This window comes from Hoplias malabaricus, chromosome 16, assembly GCF_029633855.1.
Source record: "Hoplias malabaricus isolate fHopMal1 chromosome 16, fHopMal1.hap1, whole genome shotgun sequence".
NCBI lineage: Eukaryota > Metazoa > Chordata > Actinopteri > Characiformes > Erythrinidae > Hoplias > Hoplias malabaricus.
Genome location: NC_089815.1, coordinates 20439293 through 20459419, shown reverse-complemented (window position 1 = coordinate 20459419; position 20127 = coordinate 20439293). Strand labels below are relative to the sequence as shown.

Sequence of the window (20127 nt, the reverse complement as noted above, 5' to 3'; positions counted from 1 at the left end):
CCCAAATTAATTTAACATTTAATACTGCAAGACACCAGAGCTGTGAATATTTGTCATTTTAATAGACATTCATCAGCAGATGAATACATGTCAAAATTGGAATAAATTGCAGCTCTAAGATAGTGTACAAAGATAGTGGGGCCATTTTTCATCAATGGAAACCTCAAGGCTACTAGATATGTGAAATTGCTACATGATGTTGTGTTTTCCTCTTTATGCACTGAAGCTGGCACATTCCCTGAGTTTTTCCAGCAAGATGGTGCACCACCACAATATAGAACGTTTCACTTAATGTGATTCACTTAAAGAGATTTTACTTTGTAGACTAACAATAGCCAAACTTCTATATGAAGGCAATCCACCACACTTCCCTTAACATTTCACACTTAGATGCTGTATTGGTCCCAGTATGAATGGATGAGATAGGACAAAAGCCTAACCTACAGTGACTTTCAGTGATATTATTCCCATGTATGCAGAATTAATTAACACATGATTCCCATACAAACGATTCTGTATAATGTGAATTTTATTTTTAGGGTGAGAAAATAGCTGACAGATTTAGATTATTGGGTGATCTATGCTATAAATGATAGTCATGTTCAGGCCTAAACTGTGTATGGTAGTAACCATTAGCACTGTGTGATTTTGCTGTATAATATATTGTTGGTGACCCCTGAAGTTTGTTGTTCTGTATGGAACACATTGGCTGGTGTAATGGATTTATCATTAATGTACTGCAGATATTATAGTAAACAAGCAAGACTCTGTAAGGATTGTAAGACTTCAGTTTACTGAAGCACACACCTGCGCTGTACTGGTTTCCCATTATGACGTGAACTTTTACCCCAATAATTGTCATTGTATAAATCACACCCTGATTCTGATCAAGGGGCTACTTGTAAAGTTCTTAGCGTAGTATTAATACATAACATGCTGTGTTTCTGTGGCACATTCATTATCTGAAACTGCTTATCCAGTTCAGAGTCATGGTGGGTCCAGAGCCTACCCAGAATTACTGGGCGCAAGGTGAGAACACACCCTAGAAGGGGCTGTAGCATATTAACGTTCATATATTTTGATTACAGTTCATTGTTTATTATGTATTTTATTTACTTATATATGCATATATTTTTTCCTTTTTGAATTCCTAATATGTATTAATAATTATAATTATGATATTAGATGGCATGGTGGTGCAGCAGGTAGAGTCACAATCACACAGCTCCAGGGACCTGGAGGTTGTGTGTTCGAGTCCCGCTCCGGGTGACTGTCTGTGAGGAGTTGTTGTGTTCTCCCTGTGTCCACGTGGGTTTCCTCCGTGGGCTCCGGTTTCCTCCCACAGTCCAAAAACACATGTTGGTAGGTGGATTGGCGACTCCAAAGTGTCCGTAGGTGTGAGTGTGTGAGTGAATTTGTGTGTGTCTGTGTTGCCCTGTGAAGGACTGGCGCCCCCTCCAGGGTGTATTGCGCCCAATGACCCACCGCGACCCTGAACTGGATAAGCGGTTACAGATGAATGAATGAATGAATGAATTATGATATTATTATTTTAGGCTTCATCTTGGGTATTGTCAAAGACAATGATATTGTCTAAGAACAAAATAACACATGAAATATGCAGCCATTCATTTATATAAATGCACTCCTGATGGTGTAGCTCCATTCATGGGTTTAATCTTTGACATAATTATGCACAAAAACTCCACTCGAGTGCTAATAGCATCATTTTTGGAGAATCTTTTACATTCTGTATATTTTATAAACCTATAATTACAGTATACAACGTGAGAGGACAGATGACATCCGAACAAGTGGTGAGAAAACTCATAACAGTTTTTAAGGCAGAAATTGTTTATTTATAGTGAAATATCAAGTTCTAGGTGAAGTTCTAATGACAGTGCTTCATCCATATTCAGACAACACAGTTGTCCTTCTCGGTGAAGGAAGCAATGCCGACTGCTTTGTTATCACACACCAGAGGACCACCAGAGTCCCCCTGCAACAAAACATAAGCAACGTTAACACACTGCTGAACTAAACCTTTATAAAGCTTCTGCTATTTTTTTTTTTTCATACCAGGGATTAAGCTTAGATCTTGACTAAATTGTACTTTCTGTAGTTAATCTCCAATCAGAATGCTGGGTAATTCACGACATTTAATCCTGGTCCAGGAAACTGAAATCTGCTTGGGTTTAATGGGTTTAATCTTAAGGATAATTTACCTGACAAAATCCACCTTTATCTCCACCTGCACACAGTAAGTTGGTGTCGTTCCAGTACGTTTCACAATTTTCATAGACAGTGATGTTCGTCTCCAGAAGTACGTTACTTGCATTTCCCTTGGTTTTAATTCTTCCCCAACCAGCTACGCTGCAAGACCCATCTATGTCTTCGCTTAGTTTAGAGATGGAAATCTTTGCAGCATTCTTGCTGTTTTCAGTCGACTTTCCTAGCAGTAACAAAGGCAAGAAAATTAGTTAAATGTGGTAAACAAAACTGAACTTGATTAATATGAGAGAATCTGGATGATGGAGCATGGTGGGAGAATGAAAATTGGGTAACATTACATTTGCTGAATGTTGTTCTGGGGTCGTATTCTTTAAGCATCAGTAAGGTTACTAACAGCACTGGGTGTAACAGCCTCATGACTCTTACTTTAAACCTGCTCTGAGTCCCTGCCACTTTGAGGTGCACACATTTGTGATGTCATCAGTCAATTAATCAGTATGTATATATAAAGCACATTTTTGTAAGTGATGTTGTCACAAAGCAGCTTTACAGAACTGGTATCAGAACAGATAACAATGTGGATCAGAAAGCCCCATGCGAGCAAGCCAAAGGCAACAGTGGCAAGGAAGGACTTCCTCGAGGCTGGAGGAACCAAGACTCACAAGTGGAACCCATTGTCCTCTGGTCAAACTTCTGATAGAACTCAAAGAGTGAGCAGTTGTGTAAGAGTTAAAACAGAACAGGGAAAGACTCAGCTTACCCCCAAAGACCCACCCGACAGTTTTTTGAGAACACCCCATCGAAAACAAAAGCATCAACATGGAAATTACGGCAGCGTATATTAAATGCTTCTCCTCTATTCACCACATATGAACATAACATTTTTTTCTCCTCATCCAGTCCATAACTTTCCTCAATTCTATTCCAGATCTTTAGGTAAAACCTTTAGATTTTTATTTTATTAGGTCAGTTTGCCCAAAACTATTCAGTAATAAACATAGCATACTTTTTCCAGCAGTGTGCAGCCGTCATGACAAAGAGATCAGACACGAGGAAACCCCCACAGGTGTGCTCCCTGTCTCCTTGAACAGAAACCATGTAGGGTCTGGAGTGGGGCTTTGCCTCTGTGCCATTCACGATACCCACATTCACACTGGCTGAGAGAGAGAGAGAGAGAGAGAGAGAGAGAGAGAGAGATGCAGGATTTCAGTACAGAGACATGCTGGCTATAAGTACTTACTGGTATGTATATTTTTCACTCTTCTCAGAAACAACACTGAACCAAAGCTCTATCACAAGCCACTGCCATTAAACAATATACATTTTAAAAAATACACTGCAGCAAACTTGGTAAATGAAATCAATGGAACCTAGTCAGTGTTTTTATATCTGTGTTATTGATTATATTCAGTCGACAGCTATGATCATGTAATAATAAGCTCTTAAGATGAATTACTTTTCTTCTAGGCATATACTTATTGTTAGTTAATCTATCAAAATATTGCCTAATAATTCAAGTTATGTAACAGCATGATTGTGGGAGTAGGACCACACCCAATCTTTTACCCTCAACCCTATATACATTGCCTCCACCCGGTCTCTGTCCCTTGTTTTTTGTATTAATCTATCCAAGTCACTGAACTCCTGCCCATTTCAGCCTATACGGGTGTCTTATGTACTAGCAAATTTGGCTAATTTTGCTTGAAATAATCAATATTTTGTACCCTTTGCAAATCAAAGTGTTGACAGTTCTCATTAAAGGACCATTTCAAAATGAAAATGTAAAACATGTTTTTATTGCTATTGTAGAGTACTGCAAAATTATTTGACCTATCCATGGCAATGATCACACATACACACACTAGTGACTAAGTGCTATGAACACACACAACACACACACACACACAGAGGCAGCCACATTGGTCCCCAGGGAGCAGTTAAGGTTAGGTGCTTTGTGCAAGGGCACTTCAGCGATGAATGTTGAGGGAGGAGAAATTGCTGTTGCATAATTCCACATCTTTAACCTTTAAGTCATTGCTGCACATAATTTGACATATTTGTGAGTTTTTAAAATGTCCAAAAAGCATTTATTAAACTCACTGTCCTATTTTACTAATCAGTTTTAGGAGATATTCAGAATTAAGAGCTATATATGTTGATATTAACTAAACAAAATTTAACTAAATATTTTGATAAACAGTAATCTGCTAACATTGATTTTGTATCCTGTTCTAACTACATAATACAGGTTCCACATTGTCCCAGTCTTCACAAACACTGGAGCTGTTCACATTTACATTGATTGCATTTGGCAGATTCTCTTATCCAGAGCAAGTTACAGTTTAATCCTGTTGCAAATGCTAGCCAATGTAGTGTTGGTGTCTTATTGGTGTAGTATTGCGGGGTTACCCAGCCACACAATTAACCTACCAGAGCATTATAAATAGTATAGGGTTCATAACTGTTTTAGAGAAGACAGCCGTCACAACCAAAGATAGACCCTCAACCCTTGGAACTGAAAGCTGACAATCCACTGAGCTACTGGACAACACAGGCTGTGTGTGCGATTATGTGTGTGTGTGACACTTATCTGAGTGACCGAGGGGCAGCAGTACAGCCGGCAATAGGACCAGATGAACCAGAGCCATGACTCTATGCTTTATGTTCTCCACAGTGAGGGAGAAGATGTTTAATACAAACTGCTCCTTCTTAAAAAAATAAATAATAATTTCCACCAAATTTCCTGTGTGGTTTACTTTCACAGAGACCGTGTAAAGATTAGTGACAGAGTTATCGGTGCTCAGCATGGGGTGTGAACATGAAGTTCTTTTGGTTTCTTTTTAAACTCATGGCCCTATCATTATCTGGCATTACAACTAACAACTGGACATTGAAACATCAAAATGATGTTGAAGGTGTAATTTAAGGTAAAAAATATTACCTAGCGTTCCTTTAACTGAAGTCAATTTATTGTGAGGAAAACAGTCCCTTATTAAGGACTAATTATTTTTACAAAAACCACAGTGTATCATGGTGCCATTCACCAGTGGTGGCTGGTGAAAATATTGTAGGTAGGGCTGTTTGCACCACATTTTCATTTTCAACAACCATCCCAAAGCAATTTAACATTTAATACTGCAAGACACCAGAGCTGTGAATATTTGTCATTTTAATAGACATTCATCAGCAGATGAATAGGTGTCAAAATTGGAATAAATTGCAGCTCTAATGTGCTTAAGGTAAATTACATTATATGGACATTACATTACAGACTAAATGCAGATGTATTACCAAAAACACTAATAATGCAACATTAGACGTTTCTATGACCTGTGGTTTCTTTACAAATAATCAACAGAATTCACCATTATCTGACACTGCTTAGGGCGATAGATGAAGCAAGACTGAGGGTTGTTTTTTTTTTTTGTTTGTTTTTTTAAGTTCCAGGGTGCCCTCTATTGACCAGACAGCTGTTACAATAACTGTGGAAGGGACTCCATAGATTCCTAAATGTTTGTTAGAAATAGAATCTTTCCAATAATCGGGGATAGGCCAGGTTTTCTGGGATTATAAGCATACCTTGCCCCTTTAATTTCTGTCAACTATATAGTTGACAGCTCTATATGTGGTTTGGTAACCAACCAGCAGCTAGTTGAGAAAAATAACACAGGAAGTTCACATTAGAGCCACAAATGTCTGAGAGCTTGAAATGTCTGTGAGAAAAGACAAAATGTAAAGAGTCTGTTTTGAATGTGGCATTTCTTTAAATTTTATTTGAATAATAAATGGTCATTTAGTACTTGAGAAAAGGTTGTTAATCACATGGTGTGAGTCACATTTATTAATTCACAGTAGAGCATAGAGATCATACTCTGCACCACTCTTTTTTTAATTTATTCCCAGTGGAAACAGCTATAAATCAAAAGGAAACACACAAGGAGTACATTTCCAAAAAAAAAAAAAACTAATAAAAAAACTGCTAGTATTCTCAGAACAATAGACTGATGGCACCAGAGCAAAGACTTTAACATCACTGAATATGTTTTGAATTTATAGCTTGATGCTTTTGATTTAGTGCTGTCTGAGGGCTCAAAGGTCTTGCTCAGTTCAGAGTGTTTTACCCGACACAGACTGATATTTCTCCAGATTTCCTGAATTTATTTATGAAATTATTGCACTGAGAAATATTATTTTTGAACTGACAATTTTCTCTTGAAATTTAGTTGTAACTTTAGTTGTAATTTCAATTCATTTTCAATTTTCACTCTTAATTTGCCCCCAACTCTCCCAAATGTTTGAGTGAAAATATATTTATATATACAAAAAAAAAAAATTGGGTCAGTAAAAAACAATTCAAGTAAATCAATAAATAAATATTTAAGAGAATGAACAATCACTAAGTATTTTTTTGCTTTAACACAATTTGTGAAGTTTTCGGGACATGGGATTGTTTATGTTTAATACTCAGTTCAATATTTAGTAAAGGCTTCAAATGTTGTTTTTGTTTTCCTTGGATAACTTGTATGTAATGACTGTAGTGACTAGAAAAAGAATAAAAGATGTGTGGTCTTTCACTCACCAACTAGCCAAAGCTTGGTTACCTTAGGCTCATGTGCAGCTTAGCACCTGATTTCATTAATACTTTTCTATGGATGTTATACTAAATGAGCATCTTTGTCAAGCATGGGTGCTCCTTGAAGTAGCTGTTTCCAATCATTAAAATTACAGTATTTTGGACACAGTATCTTCAAATGCCTAGAGATGAAAATGACTCCACTGGAGTCATATGCATTTAAAAGCCTGGGAATATAAATCAGAAATGGTACAGGGAATCAGATAATAAACTGATGAAATACTTCAGAATTAAACTGATAACCACATATATTAGATTGTGGCTGATACCCATCTAGACTTTCACATCTCTAGCAAAAACTGAAAAGGAGAAAAACTATAAGACGATTAGAAATGAGGGAGTGTTCTTCATGTGGCATTCTGACTCATGTGTGTGAGTTCACCCTTGTGATACACATCAGTGTTGTTTTCTCAGAAATGACACAGGTTCCATGTTTAATGTTATAGCAATAACTTCATGTTTTGCTCAGTTTACTGATCCACATTAAAAATGGATTAGTATTAGCTTCAGATGTTTTGTAAACAGCTGTAATTTCACAGATTTTTACCATTGCAATAGCTCACTGTAGGAGGAAACTAGAGGGCCTGGAGGAACCCCACACAGATACAGGGTGAAAAACATCAGAATTCTCACAGACCCGATGCAGGGATCTAACACACAATCTAAGACCTCTGGAGCAGTGTGAGCGAGACACCCTGTTATGTCACCTTGTCGCCCTTCCTGTCTTTGCATGTGCTGAAGAATAAAGTGAGTTATGGTTAGCTGCAGTGTGAAGTGAGTCATTACGTAGATTAAAGCACACATAGAACACCAGGCTGTGTATAATATTTCATCACCTTTAGAACAGTGGCACATCAGACTTATATTTCAAGTCTTTTCTTAGATCAGAGTCTCTATCCCCTATGTAAATACCAGGAGCTAACAAGTGGCTGAATGCTCTGAGCTTCCTGACTAACTGCGTGGGTACACATCCGTATACTGTTCCTCTAAATGGCACCACAAAGCTGCTATATGATTATTTGCCCAAGAGCAGCTGGATGATCCATTTGATTAAAACTTCCTGGAATGACATTTATGTTTACTCCAGCATGTTAGAAAGTAAGTCCTTACTTCAAAACACAAGATAATTGAGAAAACTGGAAACAGTTTGGGGTGGACGGAGGAAGAGAATGAAAGGTAGATTGACAGTGCTTTTTGTTACTGATATTATAGATTGTATACCATATTTATTTCACATATTTATGCAGAAAAACAAATACAGTTCATCTATAGTTTACATATAAAATTGCAAACAATATCCAAATATACAACACAAATCCCCACAGAAAAAAATATCATCACTAAATAAAATGTACTGCTTTTATGTGCAAAATGGCCAACCAACCGACAACGGGAACAGTCTTTTAATCTGTTGGCTGCTGTTATGATTAAATGTCTCCTACATGAAGTATGGGTAGGTGGGCCTGGCTGTGTGAAGGTGGCATCGACAATAACAGAAGAGGGAGGGAAAAGAGATGATGTGTCTAAAAAAAGGGAGAAAAACAACCCATGGCATGAAAAGGAAGAAACAAAAGACAAAAAATGTATTATTAAGGAGCATCATACTGAGGCAGCATGACTCACAGCTACGATTCCTTTGTAATGCCAACACCACCCGTTTGATTCAGCTATGATCAAAAGCAGAGGTAACTACACTTTCTACTTCTTCTTCTATAAACTGCACAACAGCCAAAGCTAATCTAATATCACCTAATTTCAAACTCAGGCGAACAATATATAAAAAGTATACATGGATGTATTCTTACTCCTTAAATGCCTCACAACACCAGGGACAACAAGCCTCCCCTTTTTTGAGGGTGTACCTACTATAGTCTGTAGCCTGAACAGAAGAACAATGTGTAAGAAATCTAATGATATACATATGTACAAATACCAACACCAACACACCCACACCCAGGAAGGTGCATTTCCTAAGGCAGGATATCACAGTGACTATATAGAGCTCAAATAGTGGTGCTGCCGTCTACAGGTGTTTCAAGCCTTGTTTTTTGATTGTTAATGGTCTCAAGCATTAGAAATAATGTCCAAACTATTGAAGCATGGATCCCATCATGTTCTATGACCATGACGCTTATAGACTACTGCTACAGATGTAGTAAGTAAAACAAAAATTAACAACAAAAAAAAAAAAAGTAAGTTAAAAGGTCAGCACTTCACATTCTTTGCTTTTAAATGAACTTGCTTGATGTTTACTTTTTTTCGACAAATTTTACTGTATATTTTTTTCGACAAATTAAATCATTGCTAATTGCACACATTAGCAAATGAGTCTCCTGTTAAAGCACAATGCCACTAACCTGTGAATGTGAGGGCAAGCACATGCTTCCTCCAAAGCATATGAAGCCAGCCACCTGCTCCTTTCAAGCTTCCAATAATAGAAAAACACTGGACATGCCAACCTCACATGGCCAGGTCTATTATATCAGCAAAATATGGCCACATTTGGTAGCATCGTGCTGAACTAAAGACAAATTTAATTCATGATTTAAATAATTCAAATTTAAACAAATTTTATTCATGGTATACAACAGTATCCATCTAACAAATTTTAAGTGCCAGTATTTATGTGTTTGTTGCTTTGCATATTTTGCATTTTACATATTGCTGTATTTTAAGGTTGATACATTATATTGGCTGTAATGGTACAGTGGGTCAATATGTACACAGCACAACAAATAGCTCTTAATTTTGTGAAGATGCTTTAGACTGTTATTTAAAACATTGTTACGTTTAAAAAAACATAAATTTTTAAAAATAACACAGAATATCTATTTCATTTTCAGTGTTTCGCTTATTTATAACTGAATATAAACTTCTATGTTTAAGATGCCAGTTCACAATCCTAATATAAATATGATTTACAAATGTATTGACTACCCCTCTCAATTATCTCATTTAAAAGCAACATGATTAAAATATAGATTGCATGAAGGCGTGAGTGACAGTAGACTAAAAATGGAATGAAACAAATCTGTACCGATAAATAAATATGTAGATCCCAGTAGATAAGAACATCAGCTAGTGGAATAGTTTGGGGTGAATCAGGGATTGGACATCATTTAAAGGTGATATTTTTTTCTCTCCCTCTTGTAATATTCAGCACTGAATAAGAGAAACAATGACCCACACAGCCCTGGAAATATACTGAACGTCATGATGCCAACAGCATTCCTTAAAGACTATGAGGAATGACTAAGAGTTTCTGTCCAGTGCAGGGTTTCCCCATAACTGACGAATCTTAGAGATTAGCGAATTGTTCTGTGTAAAATATGCTCTAGTTTTTGCAAAGCCTTCATAACTGCTCAAAATTGTTGACTCAGTCAGGTCATCATACATGCCCAAAAATATCCATACCCACACATACCCATCCACAATCAAACTAATAATTCAGATGTCTTTGAGAAATCTGATAACATTTGTAAGGCCACTGCAGTCACTAGAGTGAGAAGACAGTCTGGAATGAATACTGAACTAAGAAAAAGTTGCATATATATTATGTGATTGTTGCAAATTTATATGTTGTGCATTCAAACATTCTCAGGTCAGTGTAAGCTTTTGTCCATTTATTTTAGTGTAATCATAATGCTTTTGTATTTTAGCTTTGCAATAAGCTAATAATACTCATTTAATTTCTTCCATGAAAATGAGAATTTGTAAGAAAATAAATGCTTCATAAAATGAGTAAAACATCTTCTGGTAGCCCTAGGAAGTTCACCGATTATGAATATGGGTGATAGCCTGAGCAAAGTGTTTCATCAGTTGTTAGATGTGGAAAAATCAAGCGTCACCAAGCTTGGTTTTTTTTAAAGTAAAACTCAATGTAAAACTGGTAAAAGATGCATATTAGCTTCTTTTAAATGCTTAAAATAAACATATGGAATGTGTTTGCATATAAAACCTGGATCGTTTCAACATTTATACTAATTAGACTGGTAAAATTAGTGACACAACAACAATATAGATTTTCAGATTTCATAGAGTGCAAAACCTTATATAGCCCTAATGAATTTGCTGTTTGCTTATACGAGTTCAGAATAAACACGAAATAAAGAGTATCTGTCCTTGCTCGAAATATGGTTTCTGAATTTTTAACATTTAAAATACTGTGTAAGGTCCCCTTTTTGGTGTTATTTTGGTGCGAAAAAAGAAGGCTCATTTATACTCTCTTTACATATGTAAATGCATATGTCCATTTAAAAACATTGTAACCATCACTGCCACATGCATCCTTTATGTTGGCATGGATGTTAAACACTACATCCACTAGAGCAGTTCAGGGTGAAATGTTTTTCATGACAATAACAAAGATGGCGATGTTGGAGGAGATGCTTATAATGTAACGTTACATAATACAAAAAAAAAAAAAAAGACGAAAGAGGCAGCATTGTAAGAGGCAGTGGTCTGTGAGGCCATTAAATAATTCTCAAAATGACCGTATGCATCCGTAATCTTCCAGAGAATGTGCAAACCTACAGGTGAACTGAACACAGAGTTCTGACTGAAGGCTTCATGCGTATCTGTATACGTATTAAAGTTTGAGCATAAATGAGCATTTATTGTGATAATGAATTTTATAAATAGGACCCAACACTAATGTATTAAGTAATTATATGGATGTTGTTCGTGTCTGTCGCACAGGTGAAGTGAGAGTAGACGCTCTTACTCTTCTTGTCCTGATTTAGGGCCTGATGCTTATACATGTCACGAATGTAGTTCATAGCAGCTTCAACATCTTGTGGCTTACCTGCAGCCAGCACCCAACAGAGAAGAGGAATGGTAAATGCAATGAAAAATGAGTGTGAATATAGACTAATTAACTAATTAACATTGAAAAAAGTATCAAGTTCCGAAACTGATCTTAAGTACAGCAGAATCATTCTGAGAGGAAACATTATGAGATTTTATCAGGAAAACTTAAAATACAATGTATATTACTGTGGAGATCAGTTATCATGAAAAGTGATAATGACAGTTCTATATATTTCTGCAGTACCACTTACAAGCTTAGGTATGTTACAGACAACTTTCTGTGTGGCTGAGGTAATAAAATCTGGTTTAGGAAACACTATGCAGACAACAAATATGACATATTATTGCAGAATTCGAAAGAGAGCAATATTGCTGTGTTTTATTTGTTGTAGTTTATTGCCTCATTAGTACAATTCAAATGAGAAATTGACATCAATAGACATCAGCAACAGGAACATCACAAATACTATCATACATGCAGTTATTGTGCCTGAGAGTGAAACTTCAACCTAGTTCCAGCAGCAACATATACGTCTTGCCTGCATCCTGATGCAAAAAGGGGTGTATTTTATAGTTGCCATGGGTAACAGACGGAAAAGGAGAAAGTGGAGATTTGGAGATATAGAGGTATGCAGTAACCGTTTCACAGACACAACTGATGAAGGAAAACAATCATGGTCAGGGTTTCCAGTATCAGTATATATATATATATATATATATATATATATATATATATTTTTTTTTTTTTTTTTTTACTCGTAAGGTAAGGTTTAAGCAGCAGATTCATCTTACCTGCATATTTGGGGAAGTACACCTGCAGCTCTGATGTTTTGATTTTCTCAGCTAGGATGTCCATTTTGTTCAGAAAGAGGATGATAGAGGCACTGGCAAACCACACTGAATGAATGGTGGTGTAAAACAGTGTTAGACTCTCCTCCATACGGTTCTACAACATCAGAAGAGAGAAGATGAGTGTGGGTTATTCCTTTTCCAAGAGAATAAGGATCAAACAAGGCACTTTTTAATAACACACAGGAAGGGTGTGTGGGACATATCAAAACAAAAGTATTTAAAATCTTGGTTGAGACAGAGTTGAGGTCAAGACGTGTCTGATGCCTGAACTTTGCACTTTTTTGGACTGCAGGCACAAGGCTGGCTACACAAGAAAATAATCCACCAATTAGCACTATGCAGACATCATGTCTAAATCACTTACTGGCATAAACTAACGTATGTTCACAAGTTCTGCACATTTTTCCCCTCAATATCTTAAACTCACCAAACATAATGTGTAAATGCTGTGCATTCACTGTAGTTGATCTTATTTATTTAGGAAATCTAGTGAGTGTCAGGTGTGCATAATGTGAATACAACTGTATATTAAATCTGTGAAACACAAAACCAAGTGTATTTAGAATATAACATTTGGCACAGTTATAAACCCAGTGTGTGTGAGAAATCTGAAAGAGAGAGAGATAGAGAGAGATAATGCACCTGTCAACAGCAGATGTAAACCTCTTTACTCGGATTGAGAAGGATAATTAGGGATTAAAAGTGCAGTAGGAAAAAAAAAGCTTCACAATATCCTCCACTCACATTCTTATTGTTCTGGTCATACTCGCTGAGGGAAAGCAGTGGATCCACTTCCGCCTCTCTGATTTCTGTCCTCCTACATCCACAATCCTACAGCAGGGGGAACACGTTTGTTTGAGGCAAGGACTTCTTAATCCTTATCATGATATTGGCTTTTGCAATGCAGATACTGAAGAAGGCTACAACATGTAAATGGGTCTTCCATCCAATCACAATATTTTTTTACTGTGAGTTGACCAATCAGAGTGCCAGATGAGGTTCTGTTGGTGTTTTGATGAACCAGAATGATCAGACGGATTGTGATCTATCAGGAGTAATTGATCTTGGCCAAAATAATACTGGCCTCACTAGTGTATTTATTAACAATTGATACGTCTGATTTATTTTTTGACCATGTGCTGTGTTGCTCTTTTTTCCTTCTTAGCTTCTGGAATAAATGTGTTCAGTAATGGCCTTGTCTGATCATGTAATTCATTTAACAAGGAGGAAATAGGCCAGACAGAGAACATTAATGGATTTGGACACAATATTGCATCCAAGAATTTCTACTGCTGTCACAAGAAATTACAATAAATCAAGCGTGACGAGGAAAACATTCAGAATTGTCCTGATATCTACACCATCTCAGTATTGTGGGTCCCGCCAGCACAGTTGTCTACGTGATTTGAAATGTGAGTTATTGCTTATTACTTGAGGTGGCTAAAATGATAGTATTTCATAATATTTTACAGGGGGCAGGGGGCACAACATTTCAGTGACTTGATCTAAAAAGCCAAACCTGTCAATTCATCCTAAAATGTAGTTATGAAACAAGTATCTATGGGTCTGCTGTAGTGATGGGAATTTCGGCTCTTTTTGTTTTTATGTTTTTATGGCTGTCTTGTAATAACTCACTGATTGCACTCACACATTCAATTGTATAAATAACTGGAGATTTATTTAAACACCTTAATAAAAAATCACTTGTAAACTCTGAAATATAGCCAATGGAACCCAAAAGGTAGGTATTATAAAATAGCTTATTAAATTAAATAATCATCCATTTCTGGGTAATAAAATAAACAAATACTCTGCAAAGTACAAAACAGCAGCATTCAACGATAGTGATTGAAACAACCACAACTGTCAACAAACATTTAACTGATTTAACATTTTCTTCAACTATTTTTTGGAAGGCAGTAGGGCTGCAACTAATTATTATTTTGATAATTATTTAATCTGTCGATTATTTTTTTCGATTAATCGATTATTAATCGGATAAAAAGGAAAACAAGCCAAATTTGGTTTACTGTCTGTTACTAGCATATTCAGGACACCATCAGTGAGAACAGCTGCTTGCTGTGGTGTGCAGATCGTCTTCAAAACATAGTCAGCAATGCTGGGCTGTTTTTATCTGAGGTAAGAAAGAAAGTGTAGATATGAACATACACCTTTTTTAAGTTAATAACTACTGATCTAAAATGCAGGCAACTTGAAATTACATAAATGGATATTGGGTGATGCTGCCATGTGCTGAGAATAAAAGGGAAATTCATCTAACACATATGATCAGATATGGTTAAGATATTTAAGATTTTAGATAAATAATGTTGTAACTGTATAAGGAACACACAACCTGCCATTATTAAAAATTAGTGTTTACATGAAGAATTAACCCAACCGTTACATTAATTTTATATTCATCAATATTTAACACAGTGTATGTAATGTAATAAACACTTATAATGTAATATACACTTGGCTGTGATACTCAAACACTAACACGCAATGCCAGTCAGAAAAGACCTTGAAAAAGGCTTTAAATATATTATTTTAAAAAATGTTTGGATTGATGTTTTAACTCTGAATGTAACTGCCGCCACATTTAAGGTGGAACTGAAAACTCGCTAAATACAAGAGTGATATAAATTTACTAAAAATGAGACATCTTGTTTAACTACTCTAGCAGGCTCTAGTGACATTGAGTGAGAGAAAAACTATCGTCGCTAACGTTACCTTGACTAAAACTACGGTTTATTTTGGAACTGCTGGTCGAGCCTTGACACATTTAAGGTGGAAGAGAAAACTCGGGGGGAGTCTAAGGCTTGTTCACTAAACACGAGTGTAATATCAATGTACTAAGAAAAACAAATGTTGTTTAACTACTCTAGCAGGCTCTAGTAACATTGAGTGAGAGAAAAAGTAGAATTAACTTACTATACTTAATCTCTTTCACACATAGCTCCAACAGGCTTCATTTTCAGGTGCTCATGCAGTGATGTTGTGCTGCTGTGCCATGCGAGATCAGCTGTGCACATTTTGCACCTAACGCTGTTCCTTGAAGGCGTTAATGTAAAGTGTTCCCATACTTTTGATGACTTGGGTCGTACATTTTTCTCTCTGTTTGTGCTAACATTATCCTCTGCTGTGACCGCCTCCGCCATTTTTCAAACCCTTCTTCCAGAGTTCGTCACGTGTAGCAACTGTACCTATGTGTATAATAACTTAGACCCAACTAATCGATTATTAAATTAGTTGCAAACTATTTTAACACTCGATTTTAATCGATTAGTTGTTGCAGCCCTAGAAGGCAGATTGGCATTCAGGAAAACCAAGTGTCTCAGCTTTGCTTGTTGTTCTCTGATTTGTTGAATGACAAGCCTTAGAAAAAAATGGCTCGGTCTTAGACAGGAACCGGCTCTCATCGTTCACTTACAAGAGCCGGCCCTTTGAACCGGTTCGTTCGCGACCGACACATCACTAATGTGTACCCACACAGTTAGTCAGGAAGCTCAGAGCATTCAGCCACTTGTTAGCTCATGGTATTTACATGAATAGAGACTCTGATCTAAAAAAAGACTTGAAATATAAGTCTGATGTGCCACTGTTCTAAAGGTGATGAAATATTATACACAACCTGGTGTTCTATGTGTGCTTTAATCTACGTAATGACTCGCTTCACACTGCAGCTAACCATAACTCACTTTAAACCTCAGCACATGCAAAGACAGTGTAGTGGAGTATGGATCAAATCAAATGAAGAAATAAAGACATGGAAAGTTCTGAATAAGAACTCTCCACTTTAACAAGGATTTTTGTGTTTGGAACAGAACCCACATTCCACAGAATTTTGTGTGTGCGTACGAACTCACATCAAAGGACTCACCAGGATGCCTGCCCATGGCCCCCTCACCTCCGCCATGAATGAAAGATAACAAACCCGTTTATTATGCTCTGGCAGAGGGGAGATCAAACAAAGTGGGGAATAACTGTGGGTGACAGTTCGGCTTTATGGCTGTGGCGCCTAAACGGCGAAACTTATCTCGTGTGAAAATCAACAGATGGCAGCGCTGACGTAACTCGAGTTGACCTCCGGGTAACCCATCCGCACAGGACGAACAGCATGGACCAACAGCTGTTCGAGTTGACCCCAAGTGGACGTTTGCGAAATCGTGTTTCGCCCTACAGACTCCTAAATGCACACTGAGCAACGAGTGTTCATGAACATTGTTTTATGCAAATATGTATTAATGTTAGCCCTTTTGTTGTCCTCAAATGAACGTCTACCAACCAATGAAGTGATGTGTATTACTGTTTCAATCACGAAAGAAAGTTTCTGTCTCTAATTAAGAAAACCAATTAATATCTTCTAACATAATATTGTAGTGGGATGTAATCATAAAGTACCCAAGATATATGCACGTAGATGTTTGATATTAATAATCCAGGACACATATTATACTATACCACAAGTATGTATAGGTAATCTTTATGTTATTCAATTTTGTGTATACGTGTATCCTTTCTCTCTCTCTCTGAAACGTGAAACAAGTCACCTGAGCCTCAGACCCAGGATCCAATCAAAGGAAGGATACCTCCCAGTTGGGCGTGACCGCGCCACCTCTGAAAAGAGTGTGCCCGGATCACGCCGCACTTCTACTCTCCGCTTCTCTCTGCTTTTTGTTTTACTCTTCTCTTTGTTTTACACTCTCTCTCTTATGCTCTCTCTCTCTGATTTTCAACCTCTCCAAGCGAGACGTTTTTCTCTTCCTTACGTCGAAACAAAGACTCTAAAAGGACCTCACTCAGCTTCCCAGGAGACGTCTTGCGCTAGCTAAAGTGTGAAAGAAAATTTACCAGTAACGTCGAGTAAATCCGAATAATCCTTTGTTCTTTTATTGTGTTTATGTTTTATCGCCCAACCGAAGTTTAATCTCACGATTTGACCAAAGCAGGTGAAACTTATTCGTGGCCAGAATAAGATATCACCCCTTTAGATAAGATAGTTGATAGTGGATACCTTAGCGTTATAAGCCGACTTCTGAGGGCACCGCTTCTGGAGACTCGAGTGACGAGCTAACGACTCTGAGACGCCACCCCACTCAGGGGAAAGACCAGCCAGGCCTGCAATCCTCCGCGAAGGGGAACCCCCCGACTGACGTCACCACGTCTAAGACCAAGAGTGTCTGACTCAACCTGGAAGGAATCCCCTTTCCAGCGAGCCTACCTTCAACGACGCGGGGAGGACAAGAAGCAAAAACACGGAGCACGGAGGTTAAAACAGCGAGACCCGACGGCTCGGTGAAAACGGCAAAAGAGTAAGCAAGCAAACTTCACTCACTTTCCAGAAGCTGGTGCCTAATTAAGTCTCTTGATAAATTTATACATTAATTAAAACCTCAGTTAGTTACACATTAGTCACAAGTCCTAGCACCTAGCTTATCTTTAAATTCGAATCGGCTTCACCTGCGTTGATGCCGTGAGATTTTGAGATTATGCTATGTTACGTACATATTCTTTTGTTAATAAATATTTCCATTATTTGAAATCACAGTGTGTGGAGTCTGTTCATTTAAAAGTCTGAAGATCCTGAAGAACTCACGTAGCTTGGCCATTATTCATTCTCAAACTACTTGTTAATGTTTTAATTAAGTCAATTATAAAATTAATTATTATCATTAGTCAAATATCAGTAATCATAAGAGTTTGAATAAGGTCAAACGCTACAAACACAATATATAAATATATATAATATATATATGGTGTATACACAACATACACTACAACAGGAAGGGCGACAAGGTGACATAACAGGTGGTGTCTCTCTCACACTGCTCCAGAGGGCTTAGATTGTGTGTTAGATCCCTGCATCGGGTCTGTGAGAACTTTGATGTTTTTCGCCCTGTATCTGTGTGGGGTTCTTCCAGGCCCTCTGGTTTCCTCCTATAGTGAGGTATTGCAATGGTAAAAATCTGTGAAATTACAGCTGTTTACAAAACATCTGAAGCTAATACTAATCCATTTTAATGTGGATCTGTAAACTGAGCAAAACATGTTATAGCTATGGACATGGAACCTGTGTCATTTCTGAGAAAACAACACTGATGTGTATCACAAGGGTGAATGCCACGAGTCAGAATGCCACATGAAGAACACTCCCTCATTTCTAATCGTCTTGTAGTTTTTCCCCTTTTCAGTTTTTGCTAGAGATGTGAAAGGCTAGACTGGTATCAGCCACAATCTAATATATGTGGTTATCAGTTTAATTCTGAATTATTTCATCAGTTTATTATCTGATTTCATATACCATTTCTGATTTATATTCCCAGGCTTTTAAATGCATATGAAGATACCAGTGGAGTCGTTTTCATCTCTAGGCATTTGAAGATACTGTGTCCAAAATACTGTAATTTTAATGATTGGAAACAGCTACTTCAAGGAGCACCCATTCTTGATAGAGATGCTTATTTAGTATAACATCCATAGAAAAGTAATAATGAAATCAGGTGCTAAGCTGCACATGAGCCTAAGGTAACCAAGCTTTGGCTAGTTGGTGAGTGAAAGACCACACATCTTTTATTCTTTTTCTAGTCACTACAGTTATTACATACAAGTTATCCAAGGAAAACAAAAACAATATTTGAAGCCTTTACTAAATATTGAACTGAGTATTAAACATAAACAATCCCATGTCCTGAAAACTTCACAAATTGTGTTAAAGCAAAAAAATACTTAGTGATTTTTCATTCTCTTAAATATTTTATTTACATTCTCTTAATTTATTTATTTTTTACTGACCCAATTTTGCATTTTGTAAATATATTTTCACTCAAACATTTGGGAGAGTTGGGGGCAAATTAAGAGTGAAAATTGAAAATGAATTGAAATTACAACTAAAGTTACAACTAAATTTCAAGAGAAAATTGTCAGTTCAAAAATAATATTTCAGTGCAACAATTTAATACAAACCGGATTCCAAAAAAGTTGGGACACTAAACAAATTGTGAATAAAAACTGACTGCAATGATGTGGAGGTGCCAACGTCTAATATTTTATTCAGAATAGAACACAAATCACAGATCAAAAGTTTAAACTGAGAGAATCATTTTAAGGGAAAAATATGTTGTTTCAAAATTTCATGGCGTCAACAAATCCCAAAAAAGTTGGGACAAGGCCATTTTTTACCACTGTGTGACATCCCCCCTTCTTCTTACAACACTCAACAGACGTCTGGGGACAGAGGAGACCAGTTTCTCAAGTTTAGAAATAGGAACGCTCTCCCATTCATGTCTAATACAGGCCTCTAACTGTTCAATTGTCTTGGGCCTTCTGTGTCACACCTTCCTCTTTATGATGCGTCAAATGTTCTCTATAGGTTAAAGATCTGGACTGCAGGCTGGCCATTTCAGTACCCGGATCCTTCTCCTACGTAGCCATGATGTTGTGATTGCTGCAGAATGTGGTCTGGCATTATCTTATTGAAAAATGCAGGGTCTTCCCTGAAAGAGATGACGTCTAGATGGGAGCATATGTTGTTCTAGAACCTGAACATAGTTCTCTGCATTAATGGTGCCTTTCCAGACATGCAAGCTGCCCATGCC

General features: G+C 37.1%; 1 protein-coding gene and 1 long non-coding RNA gene across 2 annotated transcripts in view; one reads left to right on the top strand and one right to left on the bottom strand.

Moving 5' to 3' along the window:
• Positions 1-20127, top strand: part of LOC136671371 (guanine nucleotide-binding protein G(q) subunit alpha-like) — a 75465-nt gene that overhangs the window by 35523 nt on the left and 19815 nt on the right. The gene's annotated exons all lie outside the window — the stretch shown is intronic.
• LOC136671581 (uncharacterized) lies at positions 1850-4869 on the bottom strand. The gene is made up of 3 exons (XR_010795728.1): positions 3239-4869; positions 2226-2452; positions 1850-1999 (listed from the first exon to the last, which is right to left on the bottom strand). It is a non-coding gene; the product is annotated as an uncharacterized lncRNA (long non-coding RNA).